The 16,877-nt window shown below is 34.3% G+C and overlaps 1 pseudogene; it reads right to left on the reverse strand.

Annotated features, from left to right (window-relative positions):
* Positions 1-11,145: 11,145 nt before the first annotated feature.
* LOC118889889 lies at positions 11,146-15,247 on the reverse strand (annotated as a pseudogene).
* Between the last annotated feature and the right edge of the window lie 1,630 nt (positions 15,248-16,877).

Genomic DNA, 16,877 nt, shown 5'->3' on the forward strand with positions numbered 1-16,877 from the left:
CTGGTGGTTTAGGACCACCCTTCCCTCTTGAATAGCTCTGTTATTGAAAATTATGAACCAGAGCTAAATTACTAGGCCTCGTAGAGAAGTGGTTGATCCAGCAGCCTAGTGTCCAATAACACTGAATGTGAGATGCTGCTAATTACTGCCCTATGGACCTCTTTTAAAATTTCTTAAATTTCAATTTGTAAAAGACTTTATTATTATTAATTCTTTCTCCTCCTAGCAGATAGTTGATAGATAAGTTACTATAGTATTTATAATTCTATCCACTTATTTTGGAGCACAACTATGTTACTATGTATTGCCTCGAGCACTAATGAAATACAAAACTACATTCAGCTTCCTAGTAAACTATAATATAAATATTTTACCAGCACTTATTATTAGTTTGCCATTTCCTGCTGACAGCTATTCCAACTTTGCCAGCAGGCACTGGGTCTCACAATTGTATTATGTTTTGAACAAATAGCGACAAACAAAAATTCTTGCAAAATAAATGAACAAGATTTCCTGCGGAAAAAAAAACTCTTCCAATGTTAAATGAATATTTCTTTCAAACTCTGACATGTAATATTATTTAATTTGCATATTGCACATTTCACTTTTACTGGAAAACAATTAAGTTAACGAGGAACTAAATAATGTGCGTTCAGGGATAATTTAACATTACTGGTTCTTTTAATTTTTTTTTTTTTAACTTTTTGCTGTTCTAGAGAAGCCCACATCCTAATACATATATTGATAATGAAGGACTGTGGTTTTCAAATGTTGCAGTTTAAAGACTAGCAGAGAATAAAAGCACCTTTTCTAGAACCACAAAAGGAAAAGGTTCACATAAAACTTTGTGTTTTTTCTGTCCTGCTAAGGAATACCATAAAACTTAGAATTGATGAAATCTAAAAATGCTAAAAATATGTCTTGTCTTTAAGCTGGTATGACATTCTAAAGCCCTTCTAACGATCAGTGATAATCTCTCACTAGCAGATACCATCTACTCCTTTGCCCCAGTCTTGATTCATTATGATCAGTTGGATAAAGCACCACCTATGTTAAATCCAACTCTAACCTGCTCAACGTTTGCCCACTTGCAACTGAACACAGCTAGAGAAAAAAAATCCAAATCAATGTTGCCTAATTTCACCTTAAATTTAGGATCACTTTTCACTAGTTGGTCCTTCATACTGTCTAGAAATCATACTACATTTTCCTAGTTCACTAATAAGACTAAAATGATTATTCTACATCTTCTTGCCTCAAATCTCCAACACTTCTTTCCTCATACTCACCTTAAGCTGTTGACTGTGATTTCTACTCCACTAAGAAAACTGAAGCAAGTGGAAGGGACTTTCCCCTACCTTTACATCTCTTGACCTAACTCTGTGTGCAAATTTACTTGACCTTTAATTACCATACTCCTAAAGGCTAGCCCTCACCTGCTGTACTAGATTCTATCCCTTTCACACTGACTCTGTGATGTGGGACTAACCATTCTCTCTTCTCTTTTTCTGCGCCATATATATTTCCTTCCATACTGGATGGTTCACATCAGCACATACACATGCTGCTATTTCTTGCTTTCCTAAAAAAAACCTCACTTTTTAAATTTATTTACTTATTTTTGGCTGTGTTGGGTCTTCGTTTCTGTGCGAGGGCTTTCTCTAGCTGTGGCAAGCGGGGGCCACTCTTCATCGCGGTGCGCGGGCCTCTCACCATCGCGGCCTCTCTTGTTGCGGAGCACAGGCTCCAGACGCGCAGGCTCAGTAATTGTGGCTCACGGGCCCAGTTGCTCCGTGGCATGTGGGATCTTCCTAGACCAGGGCACGAACCCGTGTCCCCTGCATTAGCAGGCAGATTCTCAACCACTGCGCCACCAGGGAAGCCCAAAAACCTCACTTTTGACTCTACTTCCCCTTCTGGCTCATTCCCTTTACAACCTTTCCTTTTCTCTCATTCCTTTTAAAACAAAACTTGAAAAAGAAGTTTCTACATGTGTTTTCCGATTTCTCCCTCCTCTTCTTTCTTTAATCCATTCCAAACAGATTTTTAGCCACAGAACTCTAGTGAAATTGCTTTTATCAAGGTCAGCCATGAACTCCATGTTGCTAAATCCAGTGGTCAATTCTCAGGCCTCATCTTACTTGGACTCTCATTAACATTTGACCAAATTGACCACTATTGCCTTCTTAAAGCGTTTTCTTTATTTGGCGTCCAGAATAACAAACTTACAGTGTGGTTGTGTTTTATGTTTGTGTTGTTTTCCTATCTCTGGATGTTCCATCTCACATTTTTAATTTCCTCCCAATTTCCCTGACTTCTAAATGTTGCTGTGTCCCTAGGCTCAGTACTCATGTCAATTCTCTTTTCTATCCTGAATTATTGCTTTGTTGAACACATCCACTCTTAAGGCTTTAATTGCCACTGATATAATATATAAGCATTTGTTTAATATAATAATATACAAAAATTAATTATATAAATATATTTATATGTAAAATGTAATACATAACCAATGAACATATATAAATATAAATGATCAGTTCCGATTTCTTTTGTGAATCCCATTATTTACAGTTACCCATAAAATATCTCCACTTGGATGGCAAATATACACCTTAAGTTCAATGTGTCTAAAAGTAACCTTCTGCTATTCCCCTACAACTTGCTTTTTACCCAGTCTTTTCCTTTTCAGGGAAAAGCAACTCCATTCTTCCAATTGCACAAACCAAAATTTCTTAGAATTGTCTTTGGCTGTTACTTTTACTTCACATACAATATCCAATTTGTGAGTAATTTATGTTGGTGCTATTTTCAAAATGTATCCAAAATTCACCCACTTCTTGCCACCCTCATTGCCACAGCTCAGGTCTAAACCACTCTCCATATCTCCTTTGGTTTATCACAACAGCCTCTGCTTCTGCCTTTGTCTCTCTTTAGTTTTCATTCAACCAGTAGCAAGGAAGGAAATGTTCAAATCTAACTCATATAATCCCATTTTTCTGCACAGCCTCCTACTGTGTTCTTATTTTAGTCAGGCTAAAAGCCAAAATTTTCACAACGATATACAGGGCCCCACATTACCTGTGCTCTTCCTTACCCTGCGACTTCCAGCCGTTTACTCTCTTCCTCCATCATTCTCTCTGTCCACACTAGTCTCCCAACTGTTTCTCAGTTATACCAAAACTGCTCCTGTCACAGGACCTTTGCATTTCCTGTTCCCTCTGCTGGGAAAGCTTCCCTTCCCCCCAGCCACACACACATATACACATGGCTCACTCCTCACTTCCTTTACATAGATGTCAATGAGTCCTTACAGACTATAGGATCAAAAATTTCAGCCCTTCCCCCATGCTTCCTATGACTCTTCCCTGTTTTATTTTCCTCCTTACTATTTAACAAATGCATTATATATTTTGCTTATTCATTGTTTGGCTTTCCCACTAGAAAGCTCCATGATGCCAGGGCTTTGTCTTTTTTATCTTACTTTGCCTGTGATAATTTCCAGTGCTTATAACAAGGCCTAAGATAAGTTGATAAGTATCTGTTTAATGAATAGATGGATGAATGAATGAATAAGTAAAGATTTAGGGAGGGCTGTGTAAAGAAAACATTTTATTAAATTTTAATATTTTAAAATTGTTTATTAGTTGTATGGTGTCTGATGGATTGAGGAAATAATGTATTTTCCTCTCTGATTCTTCTGGTCTGTCCTATCAACTCTGCCATGCACTAGTTAATTTCAAAGACACTGATATCAGGCATGTAATAATCTAATCTTCTTATATATTCTAGATTTCTCAGTTGAAAAAGGATGCTAGTTATTGGCTATTTATAAACTTCATTATAGATGAATGAGAGTAATTTAAATTTACCTATTCTAAAATGTTTAAAATTACAGTCAGAAGGAATGTGTGATGATCTCTCTTCCCTCTCGACCTTTGTATCTACTTTTTCTTTGGTCCAATATACTTTTACTCCTTTTTCAACTTTTCAACCTCTGTCCTTGAAGTCTCAGCTTCATGTCAGTTTCTTGATAAAATCTTCTCTTAACCACTTCCAGTTTGGCAGATTGGGCCAAGTGCTGTATTTACCTCTATCATGACACTTACCATGCTTTTGTAAAAATGTCTGTTTATTTTTCAGTCTCTTATAATAAAGAGACTTTAAACTTATTGAAGGCAGGGCTTTTGTCTTATATTATTTTGTATACATATTATATAATTCAGTGGCCAAGATATGAATGAACATTTAACAAGGGTCTCCTACACTCTGCACTTCTGCCCTCCAGAGCTAGGACTTAATCAGTTAAATGTAGACTCTTGAGAGAATGAAACAGGGGCTGTGTCTGCTTTGTTCATTGTTGCATTTTGTGTCTGTGCATAACAAGTATTTAACACATGGATGTTAAATGCATGCAGTTCTATATAGTAACATTAAGAATAAATATAGGCACATATACACATATCATTGCTTCCTACTGCCTGTAATGGTAAGACTTAAGAGGTTTTCAAGAACCGTCATCTGATAAATGCATTCTGTTAACATAGAACATGCATATCATGATGACCTAGATTTTTGGTAGTTTTCTTCACAAAGATCTTTATTGTTATTATTATTTTTTAGATTCTTATTTTCTTCTAAAAGCCTAGGAATAACTTTTGTGACAAAGTTGTATTCCTCTAGGACATTTTGAGGAAGATCCTTTTCCCAAAAGCCAATTTGAAAAAGGCTGATTTGTTACGTTGGTTTCTTTTCTTTTCTCTCCTTTTTTTTATTTTTTGGCTGCACCACTCACATGCGGGATCTTATTTCCCCGACCAGGGATGGAACCCGTGCCCCCTGCAGTGGAAGCATGGATTCTTAACCACTGGACCACCAGGGAAGTCCCACGTTTGTTTCTTTTAACTCTTCAGTGTTAATAAGCGACTCTTTATTTTGTCGTTATAACAGTATTTTAAGAAATGTCAAATTTCACTCTATCTCTGCTCCCCATTTGCATCTGTAGAGTAAGGGAAAGAAAGTGGAAAATACAGAGTATAGAATGTGGAGAAACCCAGGGGCGCTCAAAATTCCTTTCACCAACTTTGTTTTATTTGCATAATATGAAAATAAGCATATCACTCAAATTCAGGAATTGGATTTAACTTGTTCTATTCTCAAGTGCAAGGTAACTGTCAGGTGAATCAACATCCCTTCCCAAATCCATCTGAACACGCACACACACAAAACCTTCTCATAGCTGTATCTTAAAATTACAATTAATTTTAGGTTAAAAGAATATTCTGACCCAAGATCAGTAGAAAATATTTGTAAACCACATATTTAATAAAGGACATGTATTTGGAATATATAAAGAACTCCTACAACTCAACAACAAAAAAACTAACCCAATCTTAAAATGGACAAAAGATTTATGTAGACGTTTCTCTAAAGAAGATATTAAATTGGACACTTATTACATGAAAAGATGCCCAACTTCATTAGTCATTAGGGAAATGTAAATCAAAACTACAATGAGATACCACTTCACTCCCATGAGGATGGCCAAAATAAAAAGGACAGACAATAACAAGTGCTGACAAGAAGGTGGAGAAATTGGAACTCTCATGCATTGCTGGTGGGATTGTAAAATGGCAAAATCACCTTGTAAAACAGTTTGGCAATTCCTCAAAATGTTAAACATAGAGTTACCAGCTAACCCAGCAATTCTACTGCTAGGTATGTACCCCAAAGAAATAAAAGCATATGGTCATTCAAAAATTTGTGTATAAATATTCATAGCAACATTATTTATAATAGCTAAAAGGTGGAAACAACCCAAATTTCCATCTATAGATGGGTGATAAACAAAATGTACTATATCCATACAACAGCACAATATTATTTGGCAATGAAAAAATAATGAAGTCCTGATGCATGCTAAAATATGGATGAATACTGAAAGCATTATGCTAAATTAAAGAAGTCAGTCACAAAAGACCACCACATATTGTATAACTCCATTTATAAAAACTGTCTAGAATAGGTAAATCTATAGAGATACTAAGTGGATTATTGGCTGCCAGGGTTGGGGAAGGAAGGAATAGGGAGTGACTGTGAATGCATATGGGGCTTCATCTAAATTTAGATAGTCGTGATGGTTGCACAAGTCTGTGAATATACTAAAAACACTGAATTGTATACTTTGGAAGACTGAATTTTACAGTATGTGAATTATATCTCAATAAAGCTGTTAAAAACAGTATTCTGTTGTTACATGTTTCTGACAATGTAAATTTTGTTCATGGTTTAGGTGTTCTTTTCCTTTGATTACATTAACTTTCTTGTACAACTTTTTCTTAGTTTGGTTCATAATTACATTGCTTTACATTTGTTTGTTACACCATTATCTCAGAGCCAATTTTGTACCAAAACTGTAAAACGTGTTTCCATATATTCAAACACATCAGGCAATATATTCATTTCTTTTCTTTTTATATTATTTTCTTGGATATGTCTATTCTTCTGATCCAGCCTGTACAATCAGCAGTTTAGGACTACTGCATAGTTGTTTTCCTGGAAGATTTTTCATCACCTTGAAAATTACCTTTGTTTCTTTCCTGAGTTTGATTTCCTGTTTGCTGAATTGCTGGACTCCATTTCATTGCTTACTTCTTTGAGTTGGTGGAGTGCATCTTTAATAGCTTCCTAAGAAAGGTTAACTAGAAGGTAAATTATTTTAGAAATTATCTAAAAAGTCTACACTCTACTTTCACACTTGATTGATAGTGTGGTTGGAAATAATTTTCCTTGGAATTTTAAAGTTATTTCTCCATTGTTTTCCACTTTCTATTGAATGCTGCTACTGAGTTGTTGAATCTTGCTTGTAATTTTGACTGGTTTTTTTTGTTTGTTTACTTGTTTAGACTTCAAAATGTAATTAATGCTCCTAATTTGTCTAAGGCAAGTCTACTCATTCAACATGAAGTGGAACATTTCTACAATGATGAGGAACATAGGATAGTTTAGAATTCAATTTATTAATCTAGTCAATGTATAATCCTCAATGCATTCATCTAATAAGACTAATCTAACTTTTTAAAATTTTGCTAAGTTTACTGGAATTTCTTTTGATTCACCTTAGATGACATTTTAATTCCATTTAGAATAGTGGTTAGATGGTGGATCATCAACTAAAATGAAATCCTCTTCTGTAAAACTGTTTTTACTTTAAAATTATGACAAAGTCATTCTATGGAGAAACAAGCTTTCAGTCATCAAAGTAGTGATCAGGAAACAGGCGACTAGAGCAAATACTACAAAGAGAAGATAATTTTTGAACTGACAACCCATTTATTTATATTTACCAGATAATCACTTCACCTCCTTCAACACTTTGATCATGAAATAAAGGACTGAGGAAATTAACTGGATTAATTCAGTCAAAAAAATTGTCAGTTTTTATTTAAATTGTTTCCAGGGGCTTTCAATCAGGTGGGAGGGTGGGCATGTGAAAAAATATTCTCTATCCACCTGCCCTGGGCATATATCAGAATCCCAGCAATGGGAGTTGGGAATATAGGGCTATGTGAGGAAGGGGAGAAGGGAGATGCCCGTGTTTTGCAAGAGTTTCCCCCTAGGGAATTCAGATATATCTCCATCCTGGTTTAACCAATGTAGGCTTGTATTTTCACTTTAGCCACTTTGCTGAGTCTCTCAATTACCTTTTCTCTACCTAGCACTGCTACTCCTCCCTCCTTTCCATTTTTGGAAGGGTAGCTAATTGTGATAAAGTGAGACGTTTTGTGGTAAAAAGGATACAGTTTTAATACCGTTAAAACATTTCAAAAAGCAATACAATTAGCTAAGCACTTATGTTTTATTAGTAATAGCAAGCAAAATTAATAAGTAAATTCAACTAAAAATGATTATGTGTCAGAGTGTATAGTTTTTACATTGACATTTCACATAATCTGACTTTGCTTAGAAGAGAAATCACTCGGCTGTTAAAATTACTTTTAAAGACCTGTCAAAATTGGAAAAACTGCTGTCAAAAATATGATAAGAAAAGTTTAAAAATGGTAAAGTATGTTGACTTAGACAAAAAATATTACCTTCATAGAGGAAAACTTGAATATTTATCATTATCTTCAAAAGGGATGATTTTTTCCCCCTGAAATTGGACATCATTGTTTTAAGATTTGTATTCTGACACACGTATTTTCACTTTAATAGCAACATGAACGAAACCATTTATATTTGCACCACAATGAGAACATCTCCAGGTCCTAGAAAATGCTAAAATATTGATGTCATCCCTACTCCTTCTTACTACTATTTATTTTGTTTTATTTTTAATTGAAGAGGAATTTTAAATAAAATATTTAAATATATTTTAGCTAATAAAGAAATGCAAATCTATGTTTTCTAGAAAGCTTGGTAAAATTTTTATAGTTTTATTCTACCTATTCAAATTGTAAAAAAATCGTATTATCTCCCACATGTCAGATACTTCGTTATGTGCCTCAGTTAAGTGCCACAGAGAGTTTGAATTCCAAAATGGTTTAATTTTGAGACTTCACACTAATCTTCACTTAATGATTGATCCTTCTGTCTCTATCATAATGTAATTCAAAAGACAAATATTTGAGGACATTCAAATTGAGGATGGATAGATTGGTAAAACTAACACCTCTTTTAAACTCTTTCCATTTTACAATGAGCAAAATCTGTCAATAATTTAAACCTTGAAAAGTTGACTTCTCTTTGAAATAAAGAGCCACTAGGATTCTCCAGAATATTCTAAGCATTTGATTATTGAGTCTTAATAAAAATGAATAAGGATTTATATCTAGATGAGTAAAATATGTAAATATGAAATAAAATACACGATTTTTCTCCTAGTTATTTCCACTTTCCATTCATATATACATACATAATATGTAAATTTTAAAGTTGTTTATGCTGAGTAACTATAGTATTTGCTCTTATTGTGTGATCTTGGGTTTTTGTCTCTTTTTCCATACATAACATACAAGTAATTGTAGTTACCACCCAACTGGCACATTCACAAAAATTTTATGAGAATTAGTACACAAGTGACTGTAAAAACTTTGTAAATGTAAATTTAAACAGTCCTGTTTTATTTTATAAAGAAGAAAAACAAAGTAAAGATATAGCTATAATGGAATGGATTATTTGAGCTAGAATTGTAGAAGAAAAAAATTTTCCTTGAAGAAAGAGTAACAATACAATTGTCCATGTTGAGCAAAGAATACCATTTTATGGTATCTACTATTTTATTGCTGTGTGAAATAATTTAGGGCTAGCTATTATATTTCCTAATATTTATATAATCTTATATTTTAACACCACTACATTTAATCATCAAAGTTTCTAAAACACACCACAAAATATATGCATCCTAACACATGCAAGCTTAAATAATAAAGGTACTTACAAACATTACCACAAATGAGATAAATGTAATTTCATGGCATTAACCTGAAATGCCACCATAAGTTTAGGGGATGTCAACTGTAAAGAAAACTAAATGTGAAGCTTGCAAATTTAAACACATCTAAATTTGAATATATAAATCTTATTGTTCTCAGAACTATGTTGACACCCCCTTATTACTCACCTGCATAAGAAACTACAAATTTAGTACTCTAACTGGTAATCCAAAATACAGTATGTGTACACTGGAGAAAAGTTTGTGTTGCTATGGGAACTTTGGCTTTTGTTTACATTATGTTGCAAACTATATTATGTGCCTTGGTTCACCTTAATGACTACCTTCATATATTGCTAATTATACTATTTTCCCTCATTCACTCTGATGATTAACTCCTTAAGGTTAATATTGCTCATCTTTATTGAGTTACTTCATATTTTTCTTCAATACAGAAATATGAACTTAACGTTTACCTTCATTTGTGAAACTTGCATTATGCATGTCACCATCACCTGTTCATTACATTAAGTAAAACGAGTTTTGGCTTTTATAAAATTTGCAAAATTACATTTATGAAAATTACAAGCTTGACCTTGTTTGCCTATAGGAGTAACATATTCCAAATTGTAGAAAATAAAATTTGTGAACATTTTTTGTTTTGGATGTAAAAATATATAACTTCCTTATTCAAAATTTCTTGCAGCGTTGTAAAAGAGGAAATCTAAGCTATTAAAAAATTGTTCACACTTTGAATACACAGGCAAAGATATGATGAAATATTCATTACGGGTATGCAGAATCCCCTCTGAGTTATTAGGACTCTATAGAGCTAAGTGAATGTGTTACATTATAAATATGCCTATAGAACAGATATTGAATCTCAAAGTTTTAGTTATCTTTCTATATTTTTCAATTAAAAAACTTGAAAAACCAGAAAAATTTCAGAATGAAAACTATGTATTGGTTATTTTAATTAGGATAAACTGGTATTAATATATTTATTCCGAAATGGTCATTGGGTTCCTACTATTGCTAGATATGTGCTGGGCATGGGTATTCATGATAAGACAGGTAAGCTCTCATGAGGGTATAAACATGTAAAGAAGTAATTTTCAGATCCTATATTTTGTAAAGCTGCTGTAAAAACCCTTAATTTTTTTTTTTTGCCTTCAGAAGCATATTTATTGTATTTGAGATGATACATCAGGTGCTCTCTGAGCTACAAAAGGGTAAAAAAAAATCCTCTAATTACAAATTGATGAAAGTAAAACGTAAGACGTTTTTTCACAACATTGTGAACCACATACTCAGAAATTGATATGGGTTTACTACAAATGATCTAATTCCTATATGGCTACTTTTATAACTTCATACAGATAATGAGTTAAGCCAAAATGCACTATAATATTTGGTAGACATCAAGACCAGTATCTTTAGTATATTACAAAATGCATTTTAATATCCCAAAGAAGCAAGACTTTCAAGTAGGTGTTTAAACATAAATTATCTACAGTTACAAAGTTCTATTCTTGACAGCATTTGCCCTTTGGGGCAGTCTCCCACTTTCCAGAGGATAAAGGCCCAGAGTAGAATCAGCAGCATAACACATACACAGAAGTCCATATTGTAAAGGCTATAAAGATTTGCAGCGCAGTAAGAAGATGCCTCTGCTCTTTCTCACTGCATACAAATTATGTGAATTGTGTTGCCTATCTCTTGTCATGTTCTTCTTTGTTGGTCAAATACTAAGCAGCTATGCTTCCAACCAGAGGATCTACAGAGTTGCAGCCTGTCAATGTCAAAGGGAACAAATTGACCGCAAAATCCTTGAAACAGTAAAGCAGGATTCTAGCTGTCTTTAAGGATACCCAAACAGATGACTCCTTGACTGTTGATGTTGCAGTGACAGATTGTGGTGTGAAAAGGAACGTTTGGTGGCTTAAATGAATAATTGGATGAACATGTGATATTTAGAAAAAATACACCACTTTCATACACAGGACCTGATGGACCGAGTATAGCCAGTCTCTGTTCATAGGTGCTATCTCTTTTAGGTCCAGCACTTCGGTTAGGAGGAGGGTCAAAGGTGATTTCAGCTAGCTCCGTCCGAATTCTTTTTGCACTACTGTAGTGGAAAATTTGCCGTGGTTTTGCTGGGGAGTTCAGACTTTTTCTTTTGCTGTGTGGTAAAAGGTTTTTCTCTCTCACGTTTTTGGGGTACGTATGTATGTAATTATTTATATTCTATGGTTTCACTCCATTTATAGTTATTATAAAATATTTGCTATAGTCTCCATATTGTACAATATATCCTTGTATATTATTTTATACCTAATAGTTTGTACTTCTTAATCCACTCCCCCCTTTTCTCTCCCCACAGGTAACCATGTATAGTTTGTTTTCTGTATCTATGAGTCTGCTTCTGTTTTGTTATATTTGTTCATTTGTTTTATTTTTTATATTCCACAGATAAGTGATACCATACAGTATTTGTCTTTCTCTGTTTGACTCATTTCACTTAGCATATTGCCTTCCAAGTCCATCCATGTTGTTGCAAATGGCTAAATTTCATTCTTTTTTTATGCCTGAGTAGTATTCCATTGTGTGTGTGTGTGTGTGTGTGTGTGTGTGTGTGTGTATATATATATATATATATACACACACATACATATATATATGTATGTATGTATGTGTGTGTGTGTATACATATATATATATATATATATATATATATATATATATATATATATGCCACATCTTCTTTATCCATTCGTCTGTTGATGGACACTTAGGTTGCTTCCATATCTTGGCTACTATGAATAATGCTGCTATCAACATTGGGATGCACATATCTTTTTGAATTAGTGTTTTTGTTTTTTCTGGATATATATCCAGGAGTGGAATTGCTGGATCATATAGTAGTACTAATTTTAGTTTTTTGAGAAACCTCCAAACCGTTTTCTACAGTGGCTGTACCAATTTACATTCCCACCAACTTCCCGTTTCTCCACATGCTCACCAACGTTTGTTATCTGTGTTCTTCTCGATGATAGCCATTCTGGCAGGTGTGAGGTGATATCTCATTGTGGTTTTGACTTGCATTTCCCTGATGATTAGCGATATTGAGCATCTTTTCATGTGTCTGTTGGTCATCTGCATTTCCTCTTTGGAAAAATGTCTATTCAGTTCTTCTGCCCATTTTTTAATCGGTTGTTTGTTTTTTTGATGTTGAGTTGTAAGAGCTATTTATATATGTTGGATATTAACCCCTTATCAGTCATATCATTTGCAAATATTTTATCCCATTTGGTAGGTTGTCTGTTCATTTTGTCAATGGTCTAATTAGGTCTCATTTGTTTATTTTTGCTTTCATCTCCTTTGTCTTAGGAGACAGATCCAAAAAAACATTGCTACAATTTATGTCAAAGAGTGTTTTTTCTTGTTCTTAAAGCTCTGGAGCAGCAGTGTCTTTATGGTCTGCAACTGAACTACCTCTCCTGGTTCTGGGGTTCTTATCATTCAATCTTTGCCTATCATTGGAAATCTTGTGAAGTTATTTCTTGAAAAATGTGATTGTGCACCTGGCCTGCTCATGCACTCCTACAATGTGAGGGTGAGAGAGAGAAAAAAACCCCTTCTTTAAGGTAATGGAGGTAGCTGGGGGAGGGTAGGGGAAGGAGCAGGGGGAAAAAAAGCCAAGGAGGCTTGTGCTGGGGAGTGTGGAACATTGAAAGTAGGAGGATATTGTGCCCCTTAAGATTTTTTTTCCAGAGGAGTTACTATTTTTTTGAGGGCATGGCACTGACTGTGTTTGGGGGCAGGTTGGTTTGGGTTGAGGCAGGGGTTTGTGGAGATAAGTATTATGTATGATACTGGAGTGATAGATACATGACACTCTGCCTTTGTCAAAATCCATGGCACAAGAATGAACTTTAATGTATGCAAATAAAAAATCATTTAGAAGGTTGGTAGATTCCAGAATGTAATGTATACTGTGACAAAACAATCTAATTATATAACATCTATAAAACAACCTCACTGAAGGAATGGGGAGAAAATTTCTGGTTTAAGTAGTTTTGGAAATGAGTGGAGACATTAGACTAAAGGCAAGGGAAGAAACTGCACATAAGCAGTGTACTTTAATTTTGATTCCCATGGGGCTATGGGTTAACAATTCTGAAGCCACTATGCATAAATACTAGAATTGAATAGTGAGGTAGATGAATGGCAGATTGTGGGAGGCAAGTTTCTCAGTGTTGGAGCTGGAGGATACAGACAAACAAAAAAAAGGTTTGTTTGGTAATAGAATATAGTTGGAGATATCAGCATAAGCTCATTTTTAGCTTACTATAGATTCAGACAGAAACATAGAGAAATAGTTATAAATGCAGGCATACCTTGTTTTATTGTGCTTCACTCTACTGTACGTCACAGATATTGCTTTTTTACAAATTGAAGGTTTGTGGCAACCCTGTGTCCAGCAAGTCTATCAGTGCCATTTTTCTAACAGCATTTGCTCACTTCAGGTCTCGGTGTCACATTTTGGTAATTTTCACAGTATTTCAAACTTTTTCATTATTATCATATTTGTTATGGTAATCTGTGATCAGAGGTCTTTGATGTCACTACCACAACTCGCTGAAGGCTCAGATGATGGTTAACGTATTTTAGCAATAAAGTATTACTCCATTAAGATATATATTTATTGTTTTTTAGACATAATGTTATTGTACATTTAACAGACTATAGAATAGTATAAACATGACTTTTATGTGCATTGGGAACCCCCAAATTCATGTGACTTAGTGTATTGTGATATGTGCTTTAATGCAGTGTTCTGGAACTGAACTTGCAATATCTCCAAGGTATGTGACTGTCTGTCTGTCTCTGTCTCTTTCTCTCTCTCTCTCTCTCTATATATATATGTGTGTGTGTGTGTATATATATATATATATATATATATATATATACACACACAAAGGTTAACATACATCCACATATTTTCTTATTCTGTTAGCTGAGAGAGCCTAGAAGCAAGGACACCCAGTAGCAACAAGTACACTTAGCACCCAGATCTTGGTTTCTAGAACCATTCTTTAATTAAAGGAACTAAGGCTCCTTGGAGAAATGGCTAATTCTAAGGCTGGGGCAAGAAATATACAAGATAATCTGGGAGAACCTTGTAGTGTTAGAAAGAAAGAAAGTGCTCAACACATACACACACACACACAGACACACAGTGATGGGAGTATGTCAAAGGGACACAGAAGCCAAGTGAAAGACCCCCCAATAGACAGAGCTGGAATGATTTGAGCAACAAAATAAAATAGTATCGAATTATAACCCAAAGTACAAGATATATATTCATGAGTCCAAACTGATATAAATAATTAAGTAAATAAACAAACGGGAGAGAACAGACACATTTCCTGTGCAGTAGAATTTTAAAGAATTTATTTGGATACTCTACACTCAAGAAGATGGAGCCTAACTCCTCACTTCTTAAGTGCGGGCTATGCATAGGGACTTCCTTCCAAAGGGTATAGAATGGAAAGGGGGAAAAAAGAGTAACTTTACAGTGGAGAAACCTGACACATTACCTCAACCAGGTGATCAAGATTAATATCAACAGTGACAAGTCACCTTGATAATATGTATTCTCGATGTGATGTGATGAGAATGACACTTTACCTCTGTGAGCTTTCTCTCCAAAACACACAACACCAGTGTAATCATGAGAAAAACATCAGAAAAATCTCAATAGAAGGACATTGACCAAAATACCTCACCAGTACTCCCACAGTCTGTCATGGTCACCAAAAACAAGGAAAGTCTGAGTAACTATCACAGCCAAGAGGAGCTTAAGGAGAATTGACAACCAAATTAATGTGATATCTTGGATGGGACTGTGGAAGAGAAAAGAGCATTTGGTAAACACCAAGGATATCTGAATAAAATGTGGACTTTAGTTAATAATAATGTATCAATATTTGTTCATTAATTGTGACAAATGTACCACACAAATATAAGATGTTTATAATAGGAGAAATGGTATATGGTGTATGGGATTCTCTGTACTACATCTGAAACTTCTCAGTAAATCTAAAACTATTACAAAATAAAAACTTTATTTGGATAAACCCTTACTAAACACTCTACTGGATCCCCTTTCTGCATTCTACCAAGCCAGACTGAATTTTCTAATTTTTATTTCCAGTGAACCCTCTAAGTCTGCAGGTCTGGCTCAGTCAGAATAACTCTCACCCAGGGTAAGAGGAATGTGAAAGCAACTTAAGCTGACAGAGTCAATTGCTTCAGGTTTTCTTTTTTAAAATTCTCTGGTATTATGTATCTGTCCTGTCTTTTCTGTTATTCTCCATTGATTGCTTTATAACTTCTCATTGCTTGTTACTGTCTTGTCATTGATCAAGTACAATTATCTGCATCTACAGTTCTGATTGTGACTACTTGCAGACCTTGAATGAACCATATGGTTAAACCCTTTCTACTTAAGTAGGATTGTTTGTATGTGTATTGCCAATGCCTTATTTATTTAAAGTAAGTCTCCTTCAAAAGGGAACCCTCATACACTGTTGGTGGGAAAGTAAGTTGGTGTAGCCACTGTGGAAAATAGTATGGAGATTCCTCAAAAAATTAAGAATAGAACTACCATATGATTCAACTATTCCACTTCTGGATATTTATCCAGAGAATACAAAAAGAGTAGTTTGAAAAGATATATGCACCCCTATATTTATCACAGCATTATTTACAATAGTCAAGATAAGGAAACAACCTAAGTACCCATCAACAGATGGAAGGTTAAAGATGTGACATATATATATTCCATATATATATACACATATGTATATATATGTATATACAGTGGAATACTAGTCATAAAAAGATGAGAGCTTACCATGTGTGGCGACATAGATGGACCTTGAGGATATTATGCCAAGTGAAATAAGTCAGATGGAGAAAGACAAATACCTTATGATTTTATTCATATGCTGAATATAAAAAAAACATCAAAAAAATCAAAAAAACAAAATAAATGTACAAAACAAACCAAGCAAAACCAAACACTTAGATACAGAGAATAGAGTAGTGTTAACCAGAGGGAAAAGGGGTCAGGGAGGGAAAATGGGTAAAAGGGTGTCAACTGGATGGTGATGGATGGAAACTAAATTTTTGGTGATAAGCACACTGTAGTGTATACAGAAGTAGAAATATAATTTTATCTACATGAAACTTATTTAATGTTATAAACCAGTGCTATCTCAGTAAAAATAAGTATATAAATAAAATCAATCTCCTTCCTACCTCTCTGCATAACACCCACTTCTACCAATTCTGAATACTTTGTTCTGATCTTTCTCATCTCAACCTCACCAAACAGACTTATCATTCTATGTCTTGATATAAAATAACACAATAA

Source organism: Balaenoptera musculus, chromosome 2 (assembly GCF_009873245.2).
Source record: "Balaenoptera musculus isolate JJ_BM4_2016_0621 chromosome 2, mBalMus1.pri.v3, whole genome shotgun sequence".
NCBI lineage: Eukaryota > Metazoa > Chordata > Mammalia > Artiodactyla > Balaenopteridae > Balaenoptera > Balaenoptera musculus.